Raw genomic sequence first — 25,707 nt, 5'->3', positions numbered from 1 at the left:
GAATCTCTAGAGGTGGACCATCAGTATTTTTAAAAGTTTCCCAGGTAATTCCAACATGCAGTCAAGGTTGCAGAAATATGCTTGAAAACATCCCTTAACAAAATTCAGTGTGCATGTAAATCCCCTGGGATTCTATTTAAAAAAAAAAAAATACAGATTTTGGTTCAGGGTGGGGTGGGGCCTGGGACTCTGCATTTCTGACAATCTCAGGTGCTGTTGATGCTGTTGATCTGTAGGCCTGTGAACCCCACTGTGAATAGCAAGGGTCTAAAGTACAGAACCCCAGGGTGGTGAAGACCCTCAGCTCTGCCTGACATGGGGAATTTCTCTCTGGTTATCTTTCTCATGAAGCCCTGGCATTTGCCCTTTTTTGGAGCCTGCTCTGCGGTCCCCTTTTACCTTATTCTGGGTAAGGAGACACCAGTCTCCCCTGATGCCTGTGGGGCGGGAGGTGCACCTTTTATAACCAAACAGATGTTTTCCTTACTTTCTGCCTCCCCCTGCCCATCCATCTTACACCTCTAGAATTCAGAAACAACTACAGTCCTGTATTTTTGTATCAGTTGTTTTTCTTTCCTGTTAAATGGGCAAAGACTGTGTCTCAGCGATCAGGGCCGTGCAGCAGGTGTGAATGACCTGCACAGAGCAGGTCACATGGGGTGCACAGAAGAGAGGCCAGACTCAACGTGTCCAGAGGTTTACCCCTTACTCACCCTGGGTGAGCATTAGCATCCAACCCTGGAGCAAGAACAAAGGACTTATCTCAGAATTAAAATTACAGTGAAACTTTCATAGTTGTGTAAAAATACTAGAGAATAACCCCACCTCGATGGTTGCTAACATGACCACAGACATAGGGGACTGGTGGTTTGATGGGTTGAGCCCTCTGCCACAGGATTTGCCCTTGGGAAGACTGTTGCTGCAAAGGAGAGGCTAGGCCTCCCTATAATTGTGCCTAAGAGCCTCTTCCCAAATGCCTCTTTGTTGCTCAGATGTGACCCTCTCTCTCTACCTAAGCCAACTTGAAAGGTGAAATCACTGCCCTCCCCCCTATGTGGGATCAGACACCCAGGGGAGTGAATCTCCCTGGCAATGTGGAATATGACTCCCGGGGAGGAATGTAGACCCGGCATCATGGGATGGAGAACATCTTCTTGACCAAAAGGGGGATGTGAAAGGAAATAAAATAAGCTTCAGTGACAGAGAGATTCCAAAGGGAGCCGAGAGGTCACTCTGGTGGGCACTCTTATGCACAATTTAGACAACCCATTTTAGGTTCTAAAGAATTGGGGTAGCTGGTGGTAGATACCTGAAACTATCAAACTACAACCAAGAACCCATGAATCTCGAAGACAATTGTATAAAAATGTAGCTTATGAGGGGTGACAATGGGATTGGGAAAGCCATAAGGACCACACTTCCCTTTGTCTAGTTTATGGATGGATGAGTAGAAAAATAGGGGAAGGAAACAAACAAACAAACAGACAAAGGTACCCAGTGTTCTTTCTTACTTTAATTGCTCTTTTTCACTTTAATTATTATTCTTGTTATTTTTGTGTGTGTGCTAATGAAGGTGACGGGGATTGATTTAGGTGATGAATGCACAACTATGTAATGGTACTGTGAACAATCAAATGTACGATTTGTTTTGTATGACTGCGTGGTATGTGAATATATCTCAATAAAATGAAGATTTAAAAAAAAAAGAATATGCCTGTAGAAGAAAGTTTCTCAGTAGTCTGGGTTAAAAGTTGGTGCAAGGAATAAGGAAATAATTGAAACTATGGTACTGTAACTCATAACATTTTTGGAAATTTCCTATGAAACTACTTGTTAAATCATACTTTGAAAGATATTACCTTTTTGCACGTATGTTATATTTCACAATAAGAAAGTAACTAAAACTGTGGAACTGTAACCTGTAACATTCTTTGAAATTTGCTCTCTTACTAGTTGTTAAATTGCACTTGGAAAGTTATCACTTTTATGTATATTTGTTGTATTCTACAATAAAAAATAAGATTTCAAAAAAAAAGTACTAGAGAATAATAAATCGGTATATAATTCTTCCTACAACGTGTGGGTTTAGTAAACATGTCTTGTGTGGCTTAAACTCTTGAGTTAACGAGAACTTCCCTGTGTTTATACAGATGGATACCTGGACTGAGATGAGCCTACCTGAGATCGGAATCAAAGTTCTGATGCCCAGGGCGGCTTTCCTGAAGCCAGCAGCACTTTTCACAATTCTGAGCAAGCGCACATTCCAAGGCTAGCCCCGGCTTTGTGTTGTCAGGACTGGCCTGCCCCACAAGATTAAATGAAATTAAAGGAGGGATGTTGCTCATGGTGAGGGGAAGTTAGATCTAATCTAGCTGCTCCGGTGTCTCCTAGCTCCCCCAAACCAGAGAGTTCCGTCCTACAGGCAGTGCATTTTGCCAAAGCTTGTCTCAGGGAGGGCGGGTCTGGATCGTGGGCCTGTCGGAACAGTCACTAAGCAGGGACTTCCTGCCGGGCATAGGATGCCGGGGCTCCAGCTCAGGTCAGGTGCTGCAGCCAGTGGCTCTAGATTTACTGCTCAAAGCCTTGGTATTCAAAGGATAACCCAGGAAGCCCCAAATGCCCCAGAAGTTGGCTCACCTTTCCCTTTAACATTCCTTCAGAGGGGCCGGAGTCACCCACCTCACTTCCCGTCGGATTCTGGAGTGCCTCCCAGCCGCCTCTCCCTCTGAATTCTTGCTCTCCCGGAATAGGGGTGCTCCTCTGCTCCCCCAACACGTGGTGAGTGACTCCCCACCTCTCTGTCCTGCCCAAAGAGCCACTATCAGAACTCTGATGCGCATAACTGATTTTAGCTGGAGGTTTAGGGAACAATGGAAGGGAATCACAGCACAGGGCAGGCCACGAAAACAATTTAAAATTGGCTAGGAGACATTCTAAGCTTGCTTGGCCATCTTTGCCTCGGGGGATACCTCACTCGTTATTTTCTTTATTTTCGCCTGAGGGTCTGCAGGACTCAGCATCGAAGAGCTTTGTCCCTCTCTCCAGAGAACTCTCTCTCTCTATCCCTCTCTCTATCCCTCCCCTTTCCTGGCCCTAGACTGCATCTTGGCAGCACCCAGGGAAGACTTAACTTTCTTACAACTTTCTCAGGCATCACCCTATAGTTCCTCTTCTTGGTGGTTTTCCTCTGTCCTTCCTGATGATTGTTACGGAGCTCACCTTTCACCACCAACCGATGTCTCATCAAGGTAATTCCATTAACAAAACAGCTGTCTACCACTGAGAGCACTACTGCTGGCCCCCTAAATGCAAGACGAGGCTATCATTTTATTTTTCAGTAGGGATTTTTTTTTCCTTCGGTTACAGCAGAGATTTTAGGCATATTAAAAACAAATCGAGGGTCTTGACTTGTTCATCCTTTCCTCCTCCTCCTTGCTCCCTAAACATCCCTGGGGAATCCTAGAGAGGACAGGAGAGGGCTGAGGGCTGGGTGAGCTGTTGTTACACGGCACAGCTGGGCCTGTAAAGCAGCAGGGGCTGTGGGGCTGTTTCTCAGATTCTCCTCCTCTTTGGGACTCAGCATCAACCCTCGGCCCTCAGGTAAACCTTCTCTCTAAAGATCCCAAATGTTTTGCTGTTTTCAGCTTTCACCTGTCTTCTAATTGGGCTGAAGCCAGCTCCCTCCCTGGGATTAATATTCGCAACAAGCAGCCAGCGATTAATTTAACCAGTTGAAATTTATTGTTCACTCGCCTGAACTCAACGCTGGCTCCTGCTGGGTGTTTATTTTTCTCCGTTGATGCATTGCACGTGGCAGCGCCCAAGCATCTGAATTTAAAGCACACAGTTGTACCGAGCTCCTGCTGCCCACCTTCCCCTCACCCCCCACCCCCACCGACTCCATAGAGCTCTGAGCATCCCCCCAGGTCGCAGAGAAGGTAATTCCTGATTGCTGGGCTGTAGGAACAGTTGGGAAGCTTAAGATTTGGGTTTCATGCCTGGCACATCGTGCTGGTGACTTGTTTCCTTTCAGGGGCTTCAGCCGATGAATCCTGACTCTAACTCACAGGCACATCCCACCCCCACTCCCCAGCTGTCTGTCACACAACCACCCAAAGAGTCTGAGCTTGTCTTTCAAACTGAACAGGACCCACTCTCCTCTGAGCCTCTCTCGGGCTGGCATCTGTGCCACTGGGTATTGCACGGCCACCCGACCCTGGAGTCCTCTCCTCCCACACCACCTCATTTCACCTCACCCTGGTTCCCCGCTCTGCGGAGCCACTGTGAGAGGACTTTGCCTGTCGCTGCCTAACAAGGCAGAACAAAGGCCTGCCTGCTCATGGAGTTCCATTCGGAGTGCATGACAATTTAGGATCACAAATGGAAAAAGAAAAAAAAAAGAAGGTTTGAAATCCGTAGCTGGCTTTTATCAAACAGGACTTGTAGCTCTCAGCTGACAATCAGCCAGCAGCTAAAATCCACAAGGGACGGCTCTTACTCGCAGCTTCTGGCTGGCTATTAGCTATCAGCAGCCTTCTGACCTTTTTTTCCAGGGAAGTAACAGCTGGCAGCTGACAAAGACGCTGGCAGAGTGGGCAACTTCTGCTTCTCTGGGAACAGATACAAAATTGGCAGGAAATAAGGCTTTTAAAATATGACGATTATAAGCATTTTCGCTTGCCTTTATTATGTGTTTGGATTCTGGCTCCGATTGCTAAAATGCATTATGTGACAAAGAGCTTTGATGGCATTTTTGTGAAAAGTAAATGTCCCAGCTCTTCCTCTGTCACCATCAACAGCCCAGACAAAGGTGTATTCTATTAGTCTTTTCTACTTAGCTCTCTTTAAAACAATTGTTAATAAAGACGATGGATTAATGGCCATGAGATTGTACGAGTTTATGTGTGGCACTGGATGGTGTTGCAGCAGTTGAAAGAGGCAGAAATTGGGATAGTGTGAAACATTGATGGATTAACTAGAAATGGATTGGGAAAAGATACAGGTAGCCTATCTTTCTCCTCCACACACCACCCAACCCTCCATTTTTCTGTCAAAGGAGAGAAGTGGTGGGGATGCAGCAGGACGCCATAGGTGAGGAGCCAGTGGCTGTGGAATGGGATGGCCACCCTCAGGGTGCTGGAGGAACGTGGTACAAGGATCCCACGTCAGCGCCTTTGGTTCTAGCTGCTTTGCTGCTGTCTCAACCCTTCATGAGACGTAGGGCTTTGGGGTTGTAGCCATTACTCTATCTGCGACACTTGCCGTTTTCATTCTGTTAACATCACCATCTGCTGTTTTTAATGGTGGACCGACGTTGAAAGTTTTAGTTAAAATGTAGGTGTTCGAGGTAGTGTTTATCCAAAAAGCACCAGAGGAAAGAGGACGAGAAGCCTGGGTTCTGAGCCCAAGTGACCAGGAGGATGGAGAAATGATCAAGACGTTCAAAAGAACTGGACTAGATGGAAGTAGACTTCCATTGCAGGCTTCCATGACATATGCATGGATTTTGTCTCAAAGCAGGGTATTTTCAGAACACTAGACTCTGTTTCTTATGTTCTTCTCTAAGGAAACAATGAATCCAACTCTCAAGGCTTATTTCTCAAGATGGTGGATGAGGAGCATGGGTTTCCATACTTTACCTCCCAAGAACCCATTTAAATGATAATAAAAGTTTTTAATCTAAATTTTTAAAGAAAATTTTAAACTAAAAAAATTTTTTTAATAAAAAAATGGTAAAATCCCACAACATGAAGAGAATGGTGGGGCAGGAGACGATAAATAAGAAAAGGTTGGTTTCCTAAATAAGTCCTTTTATACCATTTGTTTTTTAATTGCATGTATATATTACTTTGATAAAAAAAATATTTTTTAAGTTGGAAGGGGACTTTGTCATCTTGTACCTACTTACTTACACCATCCTAAAGGGATGAGCTGCCGTCCTCTTTTTAACAACTGCCAGAGAAAGGCAACACTATCCTCTCCTTAACTGAGCCATTTCATTGTCCGGCAGTCGTCATGGTTTTGATTCATGTTTTCCCTGCAGTCTGAAGGAGCTAATGTACACTCAGGGAGTAGCCCCAACTCGGTTCAATGAAATAAAATGACCAGAGCTGTTTTCTATGGCAACGTGCTTTTATGTGTGATTTGGAAACAAAACAACAAAGGAAGGGATGTATTGAGCTTATCCAAGTATGATATTTGCTTCACCAGAAAAACTCCTGCTTTTCATTCTACTTCTGGTACTGTTAGGCTAACCCTGGGGTCCCAAAGACTTTTTGCACTGAAGTAGAGAATAATACTTAACAGCTTTAGTCAGCCCATGGCAAAATTGTGAAATAGGCAAAGTTTGTCATTAGGAGTTTTCCATCATCCTTTTGTAGGTCTTTGTTTTTACTTTCCCTCTCCCAGTTTCAAGGCACCGATTGTTGTCTAGGTGCCAGAGAAACAAAACAAACTTTTTCACGCTAACATGTCAGTGACTTCTGGTGAATTCTACCCCAAGGATATTTGCATTCCACATCAATCTGGATCTGATCAAGAGATAAACTACACTGCCATCTGGACAGGGAAAGTTTAATAGAAAGGATTATTAACTATAACGTGGATTGACGTAACAGAGAATTGGCAACTACGAAAGAGAACTTTAAAGAATATAGGAATGGCAATTATAAGGAGCAGCCACTACCTCTAGGGCTGAGATAGATGTCAAAAGACAAGGTCCCGAGGGCTGAGATTCAGACCTTGTTGGAGAGGGCATGGCTACAGCCCACTGATTGACAGAGAAGATGCTGGAATGCTGCAGTGGTGGAATTTGCTGGAAATCTACCCTTTAGGGCATCAATACAGGAAAAGCCAATCACAGGGAGGTGTCTCACTAGAGGCACTCTGCTACAAAACCACCTGAGGAGGTGGTGTGCCAGGGAAGCTGCCGGCCGCTATACAGTACAGGGTGGGGCACTGAAGTCATGGACACGTCAGGAGTCTGCCAGGCATGCACATGGGAACCAGTTTGGAAAGCCCCTGCCGCCTCTAGTGTCTCTCTAGCACCCTTTACTGACAAAGCTTAACATTATGCCAGCTGACAAAGGAAAGCTATTGAAAGAGCCAGATCCATTTTTGAGGAGCGGGCAATGAAGGGTGAATTTGGAGCTAAGAGGTAATAAATTGATAACTGGCACACATTTTAAAAGACCAAGGCAATGTTGAAGCCAATGGAATGAATCTCTAATAGTAAAGTTCCAGAATAGGCAGGGGAGAGGAAGGATTTTGGAACAGGAGAGCTTTTTAACTGTCCATAAATCACACCATTAGGTGACATAAATGTACATCAGGATTGAGTGGGGTTGTTAGTGTTGCTTCTGGGCAGGGCAGAGATGTTATCAGGCTTTGAACCTTTAGTTCATTTCTAGGTGTGGCTGAAATTGGCTAGTTACCACCAATTCCATTTCTTCTTTAAGGCACATGAGGAGACAACATTCCTCAGGTCCCTTCCTTCTAGATGAGGCCACGGAACAGGTTCTGGTCAACGGAATGAGCAGAAGTGATAAAGGCCACTTCTAGATGTGGCCCCTAAACCTTCCCATGAGACCCTCAGTTCACTGTCCCTTTACTTGCTGGCCAATTGATGGCAAAGGATCCAGTAGAAGACTCCAAAGAAGCTCTAGGTGATGGTGGTGCCCTCAGATGGAAAGAACCTGAGTCACAGCCCAGACGAGAGACACTCAGGAGGGCTGCTTGACCAAGAGGGGACAAGAAAGTAACTGAGAAATAAATTGTGTTAAGCCCCCAAGACTTCTGTTTTTTTTTTTTTTTTACTGTATTTAACTAAAGTTAAATACACTGACTGATAACTCTGGGCAAATTAAGAACCCCAGGACAGCCCCAGTCTTAAATTTAAATAGCAGAGAGATAATATCCACCTTTCAGCTTGTTCAGGTTTTTCAAAATGAGGGAGGTAGATCATACATTCTCTTTGGTTTTATGTCTCAAAAGTGTGGGATGTCAAAGTCCCAAAATATTTTCCACGGCCTGTGGTGGAAGGCAAAGCATGGCAACCAGGTTAGTTTATTGAACAGAACAAAGACTCTCTGAAGGTGAAGCATGCTCTTCTCTCACTTCTGGGGGTTGTTGATGCAAACAGGCTTCATATGGAAGCACACAATTGGCCACAGAGCACAAGAGAAGTTGACCTGGGGAAAGAAGGGACCAGCTGGGGCCTCTGTCAGAATTTGGCCTCAGCCATGTAAGGTAGCTGCACCTCTGGTCCACACTGAGAGCACACTGGAAAAGTCCCCAAGCTCTAGGCTTAGTTCTTCTCTCCATTATTCACTAAAGAACAGACACAGACTTAGTCCCCCTTTACCAATATTTAGAAAAATGCATTATGCTTGCTTTTATCCCTCCAGACAAATCTCCTGATCTGTATGGACTCTTTTTGGGTATCTACAGGTGAAAAAGGAAAGATTTACAATACAGCGTATGGGTTTTCTCCCATCTGCAATACAGCCAGACCTAGCTCTGATTTCTGCAGCTTCCTCTGATTTTATGGCTGTCAGGCTTTAAGGCAACCAGGAGACATCTCCTGAGAACTCAACTAGGGAGAAGCTATCACCCTGAACCTCTTGGATTCATAGCTTACTGGAAAATTGCTCTGACCCTCAGGTGGTTTCTTTATGTGACACCAGAGAGGTGAGCACAAATCTCTTGAAGGTCTGCGTCTTGTGATCCAGCACCTCATGAGTAAATCACTTTTAGCAGCAGCATGGCACGGTATAAAGTTTACGCAGGATGGACATAAATTTGGGTCTGTAAAGAGAGCACCGTTTCCTGTGGTGACAGGCAGCTGAGCCAGTCTGCTTTAACACTCCCCCACCCCCTTTTATTGGATTACAAATTATATCAGCTGGAGTCCCCAGTAGCCTCACAGAGAACAGAAAGTGGGTCTGCAGGGAGAGGGAGAGAGCCAGTCCAGACATTGGCACAATCCAGACTCGGAAATGCATTTTTACCTGTGAGGTATGCTTCTATTGGGAATCTATTACCCTGAAGGCAGCACTGCCCTCTAAACCCAGAGAACTTTCTGGAAGCTATGGTGAAGCCCGGAGAAACCAAGAAGGGGGAGGACCTGGATTTTATTTTCCTTCTGTCTACTGATACCTGGTTCTACTTTAGAATTCTGGTCTGGGACAAAGGGTTTCCAAAGGAACTCACTAAACCAAACAATTTTTAGGGGCTTTTCTCACTGAAATAAATATCAGCCCCCCAGATTTGCTGCAGGATCCACACTGAGTAAACAGGATCTCACAGGTCAAGGCAAGGACAAGGACCCTGGAGTCAGTGGGGGGGGGGGTCTTCCCAAGTATCTAGCCTCCAAAGCACATGAGCCCTGACACACTTGCCCATGGTCCCTGCTAGGCTGCCCAAGATGTTATATATTACTTCTCTCTCTAAAAAAAAAAAAGGTGGATGTGGCTCTTGGAAGGGTGAAGTTAGTAACCTCCACAGGGGTGGAGTGGCTATCAGAAAAAGGGGGCATCTATCTTAGAAAAATGTGAAGTGGCACATCTGGAACAATCCAGAAGCCAGCACAACAGGGGACCCCACGAAACAAGCACATGCTAGGCTGACTTGCAGGTTTGGAAATAGAGAGGGCAGCAGAAAAGGCCGAGGGCCATTTGGGACAGAAAACTCGGCTCTGGTAGAAACCTGGAGCACTAATGCTGCATTAGCTCCTTAACTCTCGAGAAAGGTGAGATGGAGGACAAAGGGGTGGTTTATAACTGAGAAAGTTTTCGTGAAAACTGAGCCCACCTTAGAGGAGACGTCACAGGGCAGAGGTTAGGAGAGTGGATTCTGGCACTTGGCAGTCCAAGTTCAGTTCTTACCAGCTCTGTGATTTTGGGCCCGTCACTTTGTTTTCCAGATCTCTCGATGATGAAGTGGGACATGAAGCTTAAACTGCTCAGAAGAGGACCTGCCACATAACTGTCAAGTTAGTATAGTAGTCGAAGCCCCTGTAGGGCAGGAGGCAAGAGAAGAAGAAAGCCCCCCTTATCCCCCGCTTAATAATATTAAATCTTCCAATCCATGAAGACGGAATATTGCTCCTTAGCTATTTATTTTGAATAACTGAATAATTTGAATAAAATTATAGTTATTTTCAAACAGCCAAACACAAAGTTATCAAATGCTCCAGCAATTCCATTCCTAGGTAGATACACAAAAGAAATGAAACCATATTCACCCAAAAACTTGTACAGGAATGTTTATAGCAGCATTATTCATAATAGCCAAAAGGTGGAAACAACCCAAGCGTCCATCAACTGAGAAATGGATAAACAACATATGGTTTAGCCATACATGGAATATTTATTCTGCCTTAAAAAGAAATGAAGTACCGATACATAGAACATGGATGAACCCTGCCAACATTCTAAGTGAAAGAAATGAATCACAAAGGACTGCATATTATATAATTGCATTTACATGAAATCTGCAGAATAAGCAAATCCATAGAGACAAAAAGTAGATTAGTGGTTGCCTAGGACTGGAAACACGGCAGGGGGATGGGATGGGGGTGACTGCTAAGGGGCTTGGGGTTTCTTTTTTGGGTAATGAAAATATTCTAAAATTGATTGTGGTGATGATTGCACAGCTCTGTGAATATATGAAAAGCCACTGAACTGTACACGTTAATTGTATGGTATGTGCATGGTATCTCAATAAAGCTGGTTACAATTTTTTTGGTTATTTCATCCATAATCTATATTGATTTTTATGTTTGTCAATGACCAATTTAGTCTGAAATCTATCAGTATATAAATTTCCTAAGTCTAAAGAGAAGTCAACTGGGCCAGGTTTTCAGTACCTGGTAATTTTTCCTTTTGAAAACATTTTGGTGCTGAGCAGGGCTTTGGAAATCCTGAGGATTTTTTTTTTTTTTTTTTAATTCTAGAGAAAGGAAATTCTCTAAATTTGGAAAAATAAAGATAATTATTAGAGACATAAGATTTTTGAAATACCCAATATTCTCAAAACTTCTCCACAGGAGAAATTTCCAGCTGAATCTCCTACAGTAATTATAACATGATAAAAATTCTTTATTGTCTTTAATTAAAACAACATGTCCCATGTATTAATACTTTATATATGAATATAAAGTTTGAAAATAACATAGAAATAGGTAAAATTATTGGAAAACCCCACAATCTATTTTTGGGTTGTACATTTAAAACTTTAAATCCTTTAAGGAATTATGGTAATTACTATGTATTTTTCACTGGAAAAAAACACACACAACTGAATCTTTCTAAACCACAAGTAAGAGTGAACACAAAGGAAGGTGTGAATGGCAGTTAACAGGAGGATGCAATGGAACCATGCCTTGATTTTCTAACTTGTAGTAATACGTGTTTCACAGGGAAACTGAACAACTGTGCTGCAGCAAAAGAAATTTTGAACCTAATTAACAAATTAAATATTATAAGTAGACATTTGATTGTTTTGTCTAAACCAGATAGTAAAGATGGCTAGAATACATTTTAGGTGAGGATCTCAATGCAACAGTAGGAAGTAATCACCCTGTATCTGGTAATTTTCCCAAGGTCACATAGGCAGGGATTCAAACTCAGGTTTTTCTGGGGCCAGAGCCTACATACTCTGAACCACTATGGCAGCCTGGTTGAAGGAAATGGTCCTTATCCTTCACCCCCCTTTGCCATGGCTCCCACTGTGGATGGAGAACACTTTTCCTGCCTCCTTGATGTGTAGTTGGCCACATGACTTTTCTGGCCAATGAAATGTTAGTGTGATGCAGGCAGGTCTTAAATGTACCTGAGGGGTTCGACTTGGTCTCCTGAGATAGTAGCTATAAGATGAGCATTCCCCAGGAAGCCACGGCCCCCTTCAGCCTGGGCCCAGGAATGAATGCATTTGGAAGAGTTCTGAACCTGATCTGAAACCTGGAGCAAATTCAGCCAGCCTGCACTGAGTATCTTGGAGCTCTGAGCCTGGCGTCCAGACAAGTGCAGTCAAGTCGCTAACCAACTATGGACTTGTGAGAAAATAAAATATAATTAAGAAGCTTGTTATTTTAAGCCACTGAGTTTTGGGATGATTTCTTACTATCACTATTGAAGCAATAGCCAATGAATACCACCACTATACAATGTTCTCAAAGTATAGTCATTAGACAGCATCCAGATTATCTGGAGCTGTTGTTAAAAAATGAAGATTCCAGGAAAATGGTTACTCATGTATACTGATTACATGGCTTAATGGGACAATTCAGTAGTATATATTAAACTTAAGAATATATTAAAATTAATATTGAAGGTGTAAGCCCTCAATCCAGCAATTCCACTTCTAGATATTTCTCCAAGTGAGTTGGCGGCAAGCTCCCAAGGAAGCAGCCAGTGAGGGAAAAGCTGATAACTTGGCCAACCAAGGGCAGGAGACAAACTGCAGGATTTCCCACTGTGAGTGGAGATGCAGAACCATTTTGCCTGAGGCTTTGTTGCTTGTAGGAAAGCTAAATGAGGCACAGAGAGTCTAGAGTTACTTGGTTTCTGGAGAAAGTCCCCTTCATTGCTGGAATCCTCTCTCCACATAGTATTTCTCCATCCCACCCTGGTCCCATCTCCACTCCTGGGGCAGCATATCTGAATCTCTGAAGGGTAAGGGGAGATATTCTAGATCGTTCCTGTGCCGGTTTGAATGTATTATGTCACCCAGAAAAAGCCATATTCTTTGATGCAATCATGTGGGGCAGACATTATAGTGCTGATTAGATTGGAATTCTTTGAGTGTTTCCATGGAGATGTGCCCCACCCAACTGTAGGTGATGACTCTGATTGGATAATTTCCATGGAGGTGTTGGCCCGCCCATTCAGGGTGGGTCTGAATTAAATTACTGGAGCACTATATAAGATCAGACAGAAGGAGTAAGTTGCTACAGCCAAGAGGGACACTTTGAAGAAAGCACAGGAGCTACAGAGGAGAGATGGTTTGAAGACGGCCGTTGAAAGCAGACTCTTGCTCCTGAGAAGCTGAGAGAGGACAAATACCACAAGTGCATCTAAGAGTGACATTTTTGAGGAACTGCAGCCTAGAGAGGAACTTCCTGGGAGAAAGCCATTTTGAAACCAGAACTTTGGAGCAGACGTGGGCCACGTGCCTTCCCAGCTAACAGAGGTTTTCCAGACACCATTGGCCATCCTCCAGTGAAGGTACCCGAAGGCTGATGTGTTACCTTGGACACTTTATGGCCTTAAGACTGTAACTGTGTAACCAGATAAACCCCTTTTTATAAAAGCTGATCCATCTCTGGTGTTTTGCATTCCGGCAGCATTAGCAAACTAGAACACTCTGCTAGGAGGGGAGAGCCCACAGCTGTGCCCTGGGGTGCCCTGGTCACCAGCCCCCTCTGGTGAACTATCTTGTCTGCAGGGGCAGACCATGAGACCACTGCTGGGCTGCCCAGCCCCCAGAGTTGAGGGCAGTTGGATAGAAGGACTTAAAAGGAACCCAAAAGTGTGTCATGCAATTGTTCTGCTGCCACAAGTTTCCAGAAGGAGGAAGGTGAGAGGAGAGAAGTGACACACATGCTCAAAACAGATTCCTGGGCCTCTTGCCTGAAAGAATGATTCAGCAAGTTTGGAGAGGGGCCTGGAAACCTGCATTTTTTAAGACTATTCTAGGTCATGCACAGGCAGGTTTGAGAGCTGTGATTTTAGATTTCCCTGGCTGGGGTTTGTTCAGAAAGCTTAGGATGGGTCAGAAGCCTGTGTAAGAAAGAAAGTGGGCCGTGTTTTAGCTGCTGAAAGCCCTCTCCCTCCCTGGGCAAGGGCTCAGTTCAGACTGACGGAGGGAGTGAGAGAGGCGGGCTCTGAGTAGCTGTCAGGCTGGGGACGGAGGCAGGGAGACCATCCCCAGGGCGGAGCTCCCAGGTAGAGGGCCCAGAGGGAGTGCCTGGCCCACATCTGCAGTCAAGACTCTAATCAGAAATTCCTACGTGTTTGCAAAATGCAACAAATGGTGCAAGCACTGACAACACGAACAGCTGCTTTCTACTGTTGACATGGCTCTACAAGGATCTGGAACCTGAATGGGCATGCGTCCACACGTAATGCAGACACACCATCTCCTGACAGGTGGAGGCCAGGCACTCCTGCAACTCCATCTGAGGTCAGGGTTCTGCAGCTTCCCTGGTCAACAATGGAAGTCTTCTTTGAAACCAGGCCTCTGGGATTTACTGTCCAGTTACAGCAATGGGCATGGGCACTTTAGTTTTGGACAAGCAATCCTAACATCTATAGTAAAGTGGGTATAGCCTTTCTGCCAGCCTGAAAGTTTCAGAAAGTTTCATATTACAGCACCACATCCAATGCTATGGTTCCAATCAATTCAGAAAAGAAAAAAATTGATAATTTATTTGGATCTCTAAGGCTCCTGGCCAAAAAAAAAATGTGCCCTTTGATCTGCATCCCTTTGATCTGAAGCATTCTCTAAATGCATTTCCATCTTAACAGACAATGCCTTACCTTGGCATGATATTCTTTACTGAAGATATGCAGATTGGGTTTTAGGATTCCAACCTAAATACAATGTTAAAATCTGAGTGCTAGTGTGTGACCAGTTCCTACCCTCAGTGAGCTTAGATGCAAGGAGAAAAACCCAGGGGAATGTATCAGCTACTGTAGCAGGGGGTAGTGTGCAGTGAATCTCATCCGAAGACCAGAAGCCAAGTGTGGGGGAGATCTCGGGAGGAAGCCATCGCTTCTGGCTGAGGGATGGGTCATAGAGGGCTTCTTGAAGGAGATGTGTGCTGGGCCTAAAAGGAAGGAAAGGCTTTTAAGAAGAAAGCTTGTGAAGGGTTGGAGGTCAGTGTAAGAAAGAAAATGGGCCTTCTTTTAGCTTCTTCCAGGTAAGGAGCAAAGAATAGAGAAGTACAGAGAATGCTGGAGGAATGGTGGATAATTCAGTGTAGCCAGGGTGGGGTGACGGTGGAGGAGAAGGGAGACATAAGGCTGGCAAAACTGGGAGCCAGACCATGGAGGGCCTACACGCCCCTGAATTAGCTCAAGTAAAAAGGTGGTCCACTGAGAGTGTTCGGAGGGATCTCATGGAAATGGTACTCTGCACAGCAGGGCCTCCGAGAGCCTGGGGCGGGGACAGCAGCTGTTTGGCCCACAGTCTCCAGCCACTGCTTCTCTCTGCACCCTGGTGTTCTCTCCTCCCCATGGGGCTCACCCTGGTCCTGAGACGACCTGACGTTTACGCCAAGCACCTATCACCACCATCTTTTGTTTCTTGGTTCCAACTGAAGGGATGCAGTTTGATTAGGCAGTGGTCAACAATGGATTGACCCCGCTCTCCAACCTACTCCAACCCTCACATCAGGGATCTACCGTTAGGGTTGGGGGAGGGGGTCACATGGTAAAAACATGACTGACTGGACCCTCACTTCAATAGAGGTAGAAGCGGGGAGTTTAAAGAAAGGGTGCGGGGTGGGCAGGCTCTGCACGTGGCTGCTTCCACAAGTGGGAGTCAGTGGGAACCATCAGATTTTTTGGGGAAAGCAACAAAATCAAAGCTGTAATTTTGGAAGACTAAGTCCACCATGTGAAGGACAGACCAAATATGAAGGGGAAGTTGCCAACATGGATCAATCATCAAACACCAAATAGCTACCTCCCAATGTCAGGTAGTGCTGTCTGCATATTACTTGACTTAGTTTTCACAAAAGCCCATTCTACTTACAAGGAAAAATGTAGCTAAGAGGTGTGGAGGGGGGAAGTAACCTGTTAGACACACAGCTACTAAGTGGTAGAATTTTGATTTGAACCTAAAATCTTTCTAGACTTGAAACTCATGCCTTTTCCACCACCCCCAGCAGGAAACCAGCCAGAAGGACAGGCTCCCTTGGAATGTCTGCACGTGTCTCAAGCACCATGAGTCTCTACTGATCTGGCATCTTCTGCCTATTTTCTGTTCTTCTTCCTGGGTCTTTTATCTTAGTTAATGGCCTCACCAGCTCCTGGTTACCCAAGCCCAAATCTCTCTCAACCTCAGTTTCTTTATCTGTAAAACAACAACAGTATGTCCCAAAGGAACTAAATGAGATGATTCTTACAAAATGCTTAGCACCAAGCTTGGAGCTTGTCACAGGGTGTGTGCAGAATTGACAGATGGTGCAATTGATTGGGTGTGGGGGACAACTAGGGTATGAATGGAGTTTTATTTGTCTAATGCAGGGGTTGGCAAACATTTTCTGTGAACGGCCAGGTAGGTGGTAAATGTTTTCAGCTTTGCAGGTCATACAGTCACTGTGCAAACTACTCAACTTTGCTGTTGTGGGGCAAAACCGGCTATGGGTGAGATGTAGATGGCACAGCTGTCTTCCAACACAAATTCATCTAAAAAATAGGCAGGGGGCCGCACTTGGCACCAGTAAGTAGTTTGCGACTCCTGATCGGAATGCCTTGTCTCCTTTGGTGAGGGTGGGCTCATGTCTGTTTTGTTTATAGCTTTCCCTCTGGAGTCTAGCACAGTGCCTGGCAGATAGCAGATTTTCTATAAATATTTGTTAAAAGATTGAAAGCAAGCAAGCAAAAAAAAAAAGCTGAGAAGGGACAGAACTTTGGGGATCACCTGGCTATCAGTTGGCAGGGCTGAGGTCAGGAAATAGAAACCACACTAGGGTTTTCAAACCAAAAGGGATTTCAAGGGGAATTGCAAACTTGTTGAAGGGCCAAAAGAAAGGACTCCATACCGGGCCTCCAAGGATGACTTCAGAATGGGGCAAAACTAATCTGCCAGGGGACCTGCCATTTCTGCCATGATTGGAAGGTGAGAGCTGAGAAGGTACTGCTGGAACTGCTGCCTCGGGAACAGTGCAGCTGCCACACAAGGGTTAGAAAGCGAGGGACAGTGTGTGGCTACTGCCACTGACATATCTGCTGTATATGCGAAGTGGAGCCCAGCCATTGCCACCCCTAAAACTGACATTTTTTTTCCCTGGTTATATGTATATACCACAAGATTTGCCATGTTAACCATTTTAGTGGCATTAATTACTTTTATAATGTGGGGCTACCACCACCACCTTCCATTACTAAAACTTTTTCATCATCCCAAACAGAAACTCTGTACCCATTAAGCAATAGCTTCTTTTATTCCTCCCACCCCACCTACTACTATCTACTTTCTTTTTTTTAATCATATTTTTTATTTTAGAATGTAACTGTGCCAGTTTGAATGTATTGTGTCCCCCAAACACCATTATCTTTGATGTAGTCTTGTGGGGCAGACATTTTGGTGCTGATTAGATTTGCTTGGAATGTGCCCCACCCAGCTGTGGTGATGACTCTGCTGAGATATTCCCATGGAGGCATGGCCCCACCCATTCAGGGTGGGCCTTGATCAGTGGAGCCATATAAATGAGCTGACTCAAAGAGAGGGTACTCAGTGCAGCTGTGAGTGACATTTTGAAGAGGACAAACTTGCTAGAGAGGAATGTCCTGGGAGAAAGCCATTTTGAAACCAGAACTTTGGAGCAGATGCCAGCCATGTGCCTTCCCAGCTAACAGAGGTTTTCCGGACGCCATTGGCCATCCTCCAGTGAAGGTACCCGATGGCTGATGTGTTACCTTGGACACTTTATGGCCTTAAGACTGTAACTGTGTAGCCAAATAAACCCCCTTTTTATGAAAGCCAATCCGTCTCTGGTGTTTTGCATTCTGCAGCATTAGCAAACTAGAACAGTAACATACATACATAAAAGTGATAACTTTCCAAGTGCAATTTAATAAGTAGTTAGAGAGCAAGTTTCAAAGAATATTATACATTACAGTTCCACAGTTTCAGTTATTTCCTTATTATGAAACGTAACATATAAACAAAAAGGTACTATCTTCCAAAGCATGATTTAACTAGTAGATATATAGGAAATTTCCAAAGTTATTATGAATTATAGTACCATAGTTTCAGTGATTTCCTTATTGTGAAATCTAACATATATACAAAAAGGTACAGTTTTCAAATTATAATTTAATAAGTAGCTGTATAACAAATTTCAAAAGAAGTTATGGGTTACATTTCCACCATTTCAATTTTTTCCTTCTAACTATTCTAATACCCTAGCAACTAAGGAAAACAAAATTACATAAAGATTTAGTATTCATAATCCTTCATTAAATTCCATCTTGTCAGTTGCTACTTCTTCCTCTAGTTTAATCACTTTACTGATCTTCAGGGATGACTAGGCAGTGACCACCCTAACCTGTTCATGTTGAAAAAGGGTGTCAACTTTATAAGCAAAGGGGACATATCTAGTAGATGTTCTTGAGGAGGCTATTGCCTCTGGGTTTCGGAACTTAGCTGGCATAGAGGCACTCTGAAGGATTTAAGTTTCTGATGAATACATTTAGTAAGTGAAACTTTTATAGAGTATGGTATTCCTATTAATTATAGTCCCTAGTATGCAATGTGTATACTATCCATTTTCTGCCTCTACAAATTTGCCTAGCCTAGATATTTCACATAAGTGGGACTGCACAATATTTGTCCTTTTGTGACTGGCTTCTTTCACTCAGCATAAGGTTTTCAAGGTTCAATCAATATTGAAGCATGTATCAAAACTCCATTCCTTTTTATGGCTGAATAGTATTCACTGTACATACATAGACACATACACATAAACATATACACATTTTGTTTATCCATTCATCTGCTGATGGACGCTTGAGTTGTTTCCACCTTCTGGCTATTGTAAATAATGCTGCCGTGGACATTGGTGTACAGGTATCTGTTTGAATCCCTGCTTTCAATTATTTGGGGTATTTACTTAAGAGGAGAATTGCCGGGCCATATGGTAATCTATGTTAACTTTTTGAGGAACCAACAAACTGTTCACAATGGACTCTTGACACTCATGAAGCTGGAGATTGGCCATCAGTGGTGCCAGGACCTGGCTTCCTAGCAGAAAACAGCCCAAAGCTGCAGGAAATTGGCTTCTGTCTCACTTCTGTCTTCCAAACTTTGTGCAAATATTTTTATTTGGTGTAGCCTAATTCACATTCATGATCCTAACTGTAAGGGAGTCTGGGAATTGTAGTTTTTAGCTTCCTAGACTCTGTAGTATTGGGAACAGCCTAGAAGAGGGTGGGAATGGATTCACACATACCACATACAGCACAAACTATCCATTCTGATGCTCCTTTCCTGCAAAACAAACCCTCCGCAAACCTAATGGCTTAAAACCACATTCATTTATTTTGCTCAGAAGTTTTCAATTTGGGCCAGGCTTGGTGGGGGCAGCTCATCTCTGCTGCATGAGGAGTCAGCTGGGGTTTTTCCATCTGGTGGCTCAGCAGGGCTCAACTGTGGGAACAAGCCCATGTGGCCACATGGAGAGCCTATGTGGAGAAGAACCAACGGCCCCAGCAGGAGTCCCAGCTGAACTCCTTGTTGACAGCCACCATCAGCTTTCCAGCCATGTGAGCGAGCCATGGTGAAAGTGGACCTTCCAGCCACATTTGAACTGCCCCAGCTGATGCCACATGGAGCAGAGATGAGTTGTCCCTCGTGAGCCCTGCCCAAATCACAGATTTGTGAACAAAATAAATGATTGTTGCTGTTTTAGCCCCTAAGTTTTGGGGTGGTTTGTTATGCAACAATAGATCACCAGAACATGCAGGTGGTGCTCAATGCGGTGGAGGAGGGCAACAGATGGGGCAATCAACAAGAAATGAAGCAGCCAAAGCCAGAAAGGGATAATGGCTCACCTAAATATAAGCCAAATCCATCTCCCTGCCACACTCCCCCAACAGCATTCTGATTTATCAGCATTCTACCTTTGATGCTTCCTGAAAATCAAGAGAGTACGGTTTGTACTGTATCTACCCTGCTAGCAAGCCAAAGCTTGGGCCGCATGCCCTAAGAGCCCTTGACTCTTCTAACTACTTTTGCACTGGTTTGAATGTATTATGTCCCCCAGAGAAAGCCATATTCTTTGATGCAATCTTGTGGGGCAGACATTTTAGTGCTGATTAGGTTGTAATTCTTTTGGTGTTTCCATGGAGATGTGCCCCACCCAACTGTAGGTGATAACTCTGATGAGATAATTTCCATGGAGGTGTGGCCCCGCCCATTCAGCGTGAGCCTTGATTACTGGAGCAGTAGATAAGCTGAGATAGCAGGAGCAAGTTGACACAGCCAAGAAGGACATTTGAAGAAAGCATAGGAGCTACAGATGAGAGACAGTTTGAAGACAGCTGTTGAAAGCAGACTCTTGCTCCGGAGAAGCTAAGAGAGGACAAATACCCCAAGTGCAACAATAGTGACATTTTTGAGGAACTGCAGCATAGAGAGGAATATCCTGGGAGAAAGCCATTTTGAAACCAGAACTTTGGAGCAGATGCCAGCCATGTGCCTTCCCAGCTAACAGAGGTTTTCCAGACACCAATGGCCACCCTCCAGCGATGGTACCCAATTACTGATGTGTTACCTTGGACACTTTATGGCCTTAAGACTGTAACTATGTAATCAGATAAACCCCTGGTGTTTTGCATTCCGGCAGCATTAGCAAACTAGAACAGTACTGCTGCTTGGGGACTCTTCATCTCTCCCATAAACTGTCCCTCAGCTCTTTCTGATCATGGCTGAAAGATTTAGAATTTGAAAGTGCAAACTGTCATAAAAAGGGAAGACTGAACTACTATGGCTGTGATTTTTTTGTAGGGTTCTAGGATGGCTGAGGGGATTTCAAATTACAGGGTTGTCATGTACAGTTGTACCAGTTGTTTACTGCACAATTCTAGCAGGCACCATTCACATTCTATTGTTATTCTTTTGCATGTTTATTACAACTGTTTTTCTGGCAGATGGCAGCAAAATATCTTGAGGTAGGGTGGCTTTTTCTAATTTGCATAAAGGCGATTTATGGCTAAGACCGGGGGGCATAGGGACAAAACTAGTGTCTAATCAATCTTAGGTCAGTGGTAGGGATGGGTGGGAGAAACGTAGGCAGTGGGGAAGATTATTAGGATTGAGGAAGGACCCTAAACTCAACCAAAATGGGCACTCAACTGAAAGTGTTGAGATTATTTTGGGTTCAATTCAGCCAGGTGGGGCCAGTAGAGTTATAGAGGTGTCAGGATTAGGTAAACAAAGGAAGACTGCTCAGGGGAAGCAGACAGAATCAGCTATGCACTTGCCCTGGAAGGTAGAAAACTAAAGGTTGACTTTAAGAAGTAAATAATGACTCTTTGTGGAGAGATGGGAATGAAGAGAGTGAGGAGGATTGAGTAAATATCTAAGTGAAAATTCCATGATTCTAATGGGGGCAGGGAGCTGAGGTGAGGAGGATGGGAAAAGGAGGAGAGGAAAGAAAACAAATAGCAACAGAGATAGATATGCACAGCTGAAGTGAAGATTATCTGGTATACCTAAGGAATTTCACACCACCCCTGACCACTCCGAAAATCTACACTGGTCATGAACAAATATCATAATTCATATCAATGGTACAGCTTCTGGCTGTCAAGGCAGATTGCACGATGCCTTTTTAAAAATTTCAGATGGGTTATAGATTGCAGAACCTTTACCGTTGGGAACAATGTTCTCCATTTTGCATTTGATTCTGAAACAGAATCACAGCCAAGCACAGATTTTGTTTTAACTATGTATTTTCCAAGGTCTCCTTTGGCTGCACTCATGTTGTTTTTGTTCTTGGCTTGCTGTTTTAAGTATAGCTTTGCTACGTTTCCATTTCTCCCCCACCATTCAAAAACAAGTACTTATTTGAATTAGAGCAGAAAAATACTGAATAGAGTGAAGCATTGCTTTCCCCCTCTCAAACGTGGTGAGGTCATGGTTTAGTGATAGCAATGACAATGATTAATGCTTTGCACTTTCACTTAGAGACCTTCAGGAATGTATAAACAAATATTTTTTGAAATTTGCAGGTGAGAGGAGGGAGGTGAAGTGGCTCACTAGGATTGCACTGATTACAGTCTGATCCTTCTTTCCCTTCCCAATTATCTCACAAATTATGCTTTGGTGAACAGTACTGGAGCCACTCATATTTTAAATCAAACTAAAGTCCACTGAAGTAGGAAAATTATGCATTTTACTTAAATGATGTGGGCAAATTATTATTCAATTTTTAACAGGATTTTTCCATCACTTTCTTGTGCACAATGTAATATGGTTAATTTACCAGAAAGCATTGTTATTCATTCTGTAATTCTCTAGGCAACTGCTGCCATTTGCTTACCATTTTTTTGCTCTCTGGGAATTGACAGACCTTCCGGCTCCATTTAGGGTAGTTTGGGTTCCTGAGTGATCTCCAGAGGTTCAGCCTCCCTCCTGGTATTTTCCAGCCTTCCTTCCTTGTCCCTCCGGAGGAATCTAAAATGAAAGGATTCACATACCTGAATTTATTTAGTTTCTGAGTGGCTTTAAATGAATCTCTTTGTAAACACACACCAAAAAAAAAAAAAAAAAAAAAAAAAAAGATAAAATCTCTTGTTGTTTAGTAATATTCCCCACAGTATTGCATGTACGCTTTTAATTAAAAACACTATCTGAATAATACCCATTTCATTCTCTCTTGCTTCCAATTAGCTACCCACTGATTATTACATAGCAAGCACTTGATAATTAACCAAAGGAAAAATCTAAAACAAAACAACCAGAACACCTTGCAACTGCTAGAATATTCCTTCCTTCATGATTTTACATATTGCATGATGATTTATGCAAAATAGCTTGGATAATAAATGGAAGGAGAGGAAAGAATGGGAGGAAAATCCCCTACTAATTGTTATTAAGAGAGGTAGTACAGAGTTATTACAAACCTCTTTCCCAGCAATTCTTTTATTCTCATACTCCATAAATATATTCAAACTACATTCCAGCTGGGACAATGGAGCCAACAACCTATCTAAATTCTTACTCTCTTACCCTTAACAATATGATCTGCCACCTCCTCCTATACACCTTTTAATAGGTATGTGTGTGTGTGTGGGGGGGGGGTAGGAGAGAAGGAGGAACCGAGAGCGGGAAAAAGGAGAGAGAGAGAGAGAGATAAGAGAGAGGGAGAGAGAGAGGTGGAGAGGGAGAGAGGAAGAGAGGGAGAGAGGTTTCTTGGCATGCTTTTGGTTTTCCTTCATTTAGGCTCATTTGCTGAGCACCTCCTAAATTTAAACATGAACTAGCCCCTAATGGGGGCTGCATATCAGAAAGAAACACATCCAGTAGTGAAAAGCCCTGGGCCTCTATCATTAAGCAGTGCAAAATCTACCTTCATTTGTCCTTTAAGATTGAGTTCAGGCAGGCCTCTTCTAGAAAGTGCCCCCACGCCCCTCTTCTGGGCTTGGTGCCACTCCTTTCTAACATCTGTGCTTCCATCTAGCAGAGCGCTTATTACAAGATCCTTTTTGGGTCTTCATCCTCACTGGTCTAGGAATACTAAATTGTCACTCTGAATTTCTAGTGCCAAGCACAAAGTCTAGCTGATCCTAAGTCCTCAGCAAATGTTTGGAGAAGGACTGAATGGTGAGCCTTTACACAAACCCACTGTCAAATCCACCTGAATCCCCTTGCTCGGAACAGCCCTGGCAAAGGACTCCTCTCAACCCAGCTTTGGTTTCTTCCTCCTTGTCCAACGTTTTCATCCTTTCTACTCTCATTTGCTGCCACCTTGAACAAGCAGGCTGGCCTGCCTGGACCTTCCCTTCTAGGCAAATCTGGATGTTTTTCCTCTTCCCAGCATCAAACTCCCTTGTCTTCTGTCCCATTCTCAGTCAGGGGTTGCTGGGTAAAAAAGGAAATCAGATAAGAAAATCCATATTAATGTGGGGCTCAGGTAACCTTTCCCAAGTACAATATTTATACCTATGTAGTAGTGTTTTTTGGACAACATCTTCATGCTGTGCTTCTCAAACAGAGCAAAGGAACTCCTTGGGTGTGTTAGGGAGATTGAAGTTATAAGCTGGTTAACAATGCACAACTTGAAGGTCTAGGAAAATAATTTATACTAAGACCCAGCTGGCTATATTAAGAAGTAGCATATTGAGTTTTCATAAAATTAACAAGTTAAAATGGGAACTTGAAGACATTTCATTTAAGACTATCATTTGGTGCCATATGCTCCATACTATCCCAGGCTCCAAGGGGTACAAGTTTATCCTCCTTTGGTGTTGGGACGAGTTTTGGAGAAAGGTTTAGGAAGCATTAATGATGTTCATTTCAGGCTACAGATTGGGCCTTTAAATTATATATAGAAGATGGTGATCACATGTTCATAATGGACAGGGCTAGGACCATGGGTAGCACAGACAAAATCCTGGTGTGCTCAGCAGGGTCTTAGGTAAGTGCATCATTTACAGGTAAACCATTCACGGTGGGCATCATCCATCCACCTACCCACCCATCCACCCACCCAAGCACCCTCCCATCCATCTACCTACCTAACCACCCATCCTTCCATCCATCCATCCATCCATCCATCCATCCATCCATCATCTACCATAAACTCATCATTGTTCTAGGTACAGAGGAAATAAGGTGAACAAGTCAGGCAGTCTCTGTTCTCAAGCAGCTCACAATCTGGCAGGGAAAACACATTAAAAGGAGAGCAGTAGTATTAAATGAACACATAGTAGTATGAAACACATTATTAAAAGAGGAATAGCTATTCTGGAGAGGAGAGTGCTTGGCTTTTTGGGGTACCAGTTATTTGTCACTGATTACATTCTTGTTAGAATAGTCTCTGCCACTTGTTTTTATTTTCAGTCCCAAGAATTAATTTTTAAAATAAAGGTATATTTTCTCCCCATGGGATTCTGAATATTTTTCATGTTGGGAAAGAATGAGATATGACTGAGGAATTTATTTTGAAAACTTTCTGGGAATACAGGTATAGATAAATTATGATGATCCATTTGATATCTCAAAATTAATACTGATTTTTCATTTTTTTTTCTGCAGTTGTATTCTATTTTTGATAATTAAATACAAATAATTATATAATTGGTAACTGCTTTCTTTAGTAATCTGTATCCTCCAATATCACTTTTAGAATAAAAATTTGCTTGAGCTTTCTTTTTCCCCCCAAATCAGTCTTCCCTTCCCTCTCCCCCTTTCTCTCTTCCAGCAAATATTTCAGACAGCCTAATCGAATTCCAAACTTTTAATATGGAGTGGTAAGAACCCCCCTCCCCCCAAAAAATCCTCTAAATCTATTCACAGACATTTCAGGAGATTTCAGGAGCAAATTGACTAAATGACATTTTATTCAAATACAACTTTTTAGGAAATGCCTATTTTATCAAATGAGGTTCTCTCATCCCAAGCCATGACAAATGAACAGATTACATCCCTTTTGCAGCAGGCTTCTCCTCTGGATGCTTCTGAAAACCTTACCTTCTTTCAAGAATCATGAAAGAACTATTCTGATTAATACAGTACAAATTCTTAAGGCCCCATGGGAAATTGTAGATGTAATTTTGCAGCTCCAAAGCTTGTAGAAAAAGATTTAACCACAGGGGTATTCCTGTCTTTCTCAAGGCAGGGAAACACCCTCTGGTGCTTTTCAGGAGCTCTTTAGCACTGCAGCTGTATTTGAGAGATTATGCACACATGTCACTTTTCTCGTGAACTTTGTGTCCCTCGGAATAACTGAACTCGAGATCAGAAGCCAGC

At 43.4% G+C, this 25,707-nt stretch overlaps 1 protein-coding gene across 5 annotated transcripts in view; it reads right to left on the bottom strand.

Annotated features, from left to right (window-relative positions):
• TRAF3IP2 (TRAF3 interacting protein 2) overlaps nucleotides 1-22,402 on the bottom strand; it is a 72,678-nt gene extending 50,276 nt beyond the window's left edge. The window contains exon 1 of one of the 5 annotated variants that reach the window (XM_037842738.1): nucleotides 22,277-22,402. The gene's annotated coding sequence lies outside the window, so the exon portion shown is untranslated. The remainder of the gene's footprint in view (nucleotides 1-22,276) is intronic. The other 4 variants (XM_037842741.1, XM_037842740.1, XM_037842739.1 and 1 more) reach the window with 4 other exon arrangements.
• Between the last annotated feature and the right edge of the window lie 3,305 nt (nucleotides 22,403-25,707).

This window comes from Choloepus didactylus, chromosome 7, assembly GCF_015220235.1.
Source record: "Choloepus didactylus isolate mChoDid1 chromosome 7, mChoDid1.pri, whole genome shotgun sequence".
NCBI classification, from domain to species: Eukaryota; Metazoa; Chordata; class Mammalia; order Pilosa; family Megalonychidae; genus Choloepus; species Choloepus didactylus.
This window is presented reverse-complemented; position numbering and strand designations above follow the sequence as displayed.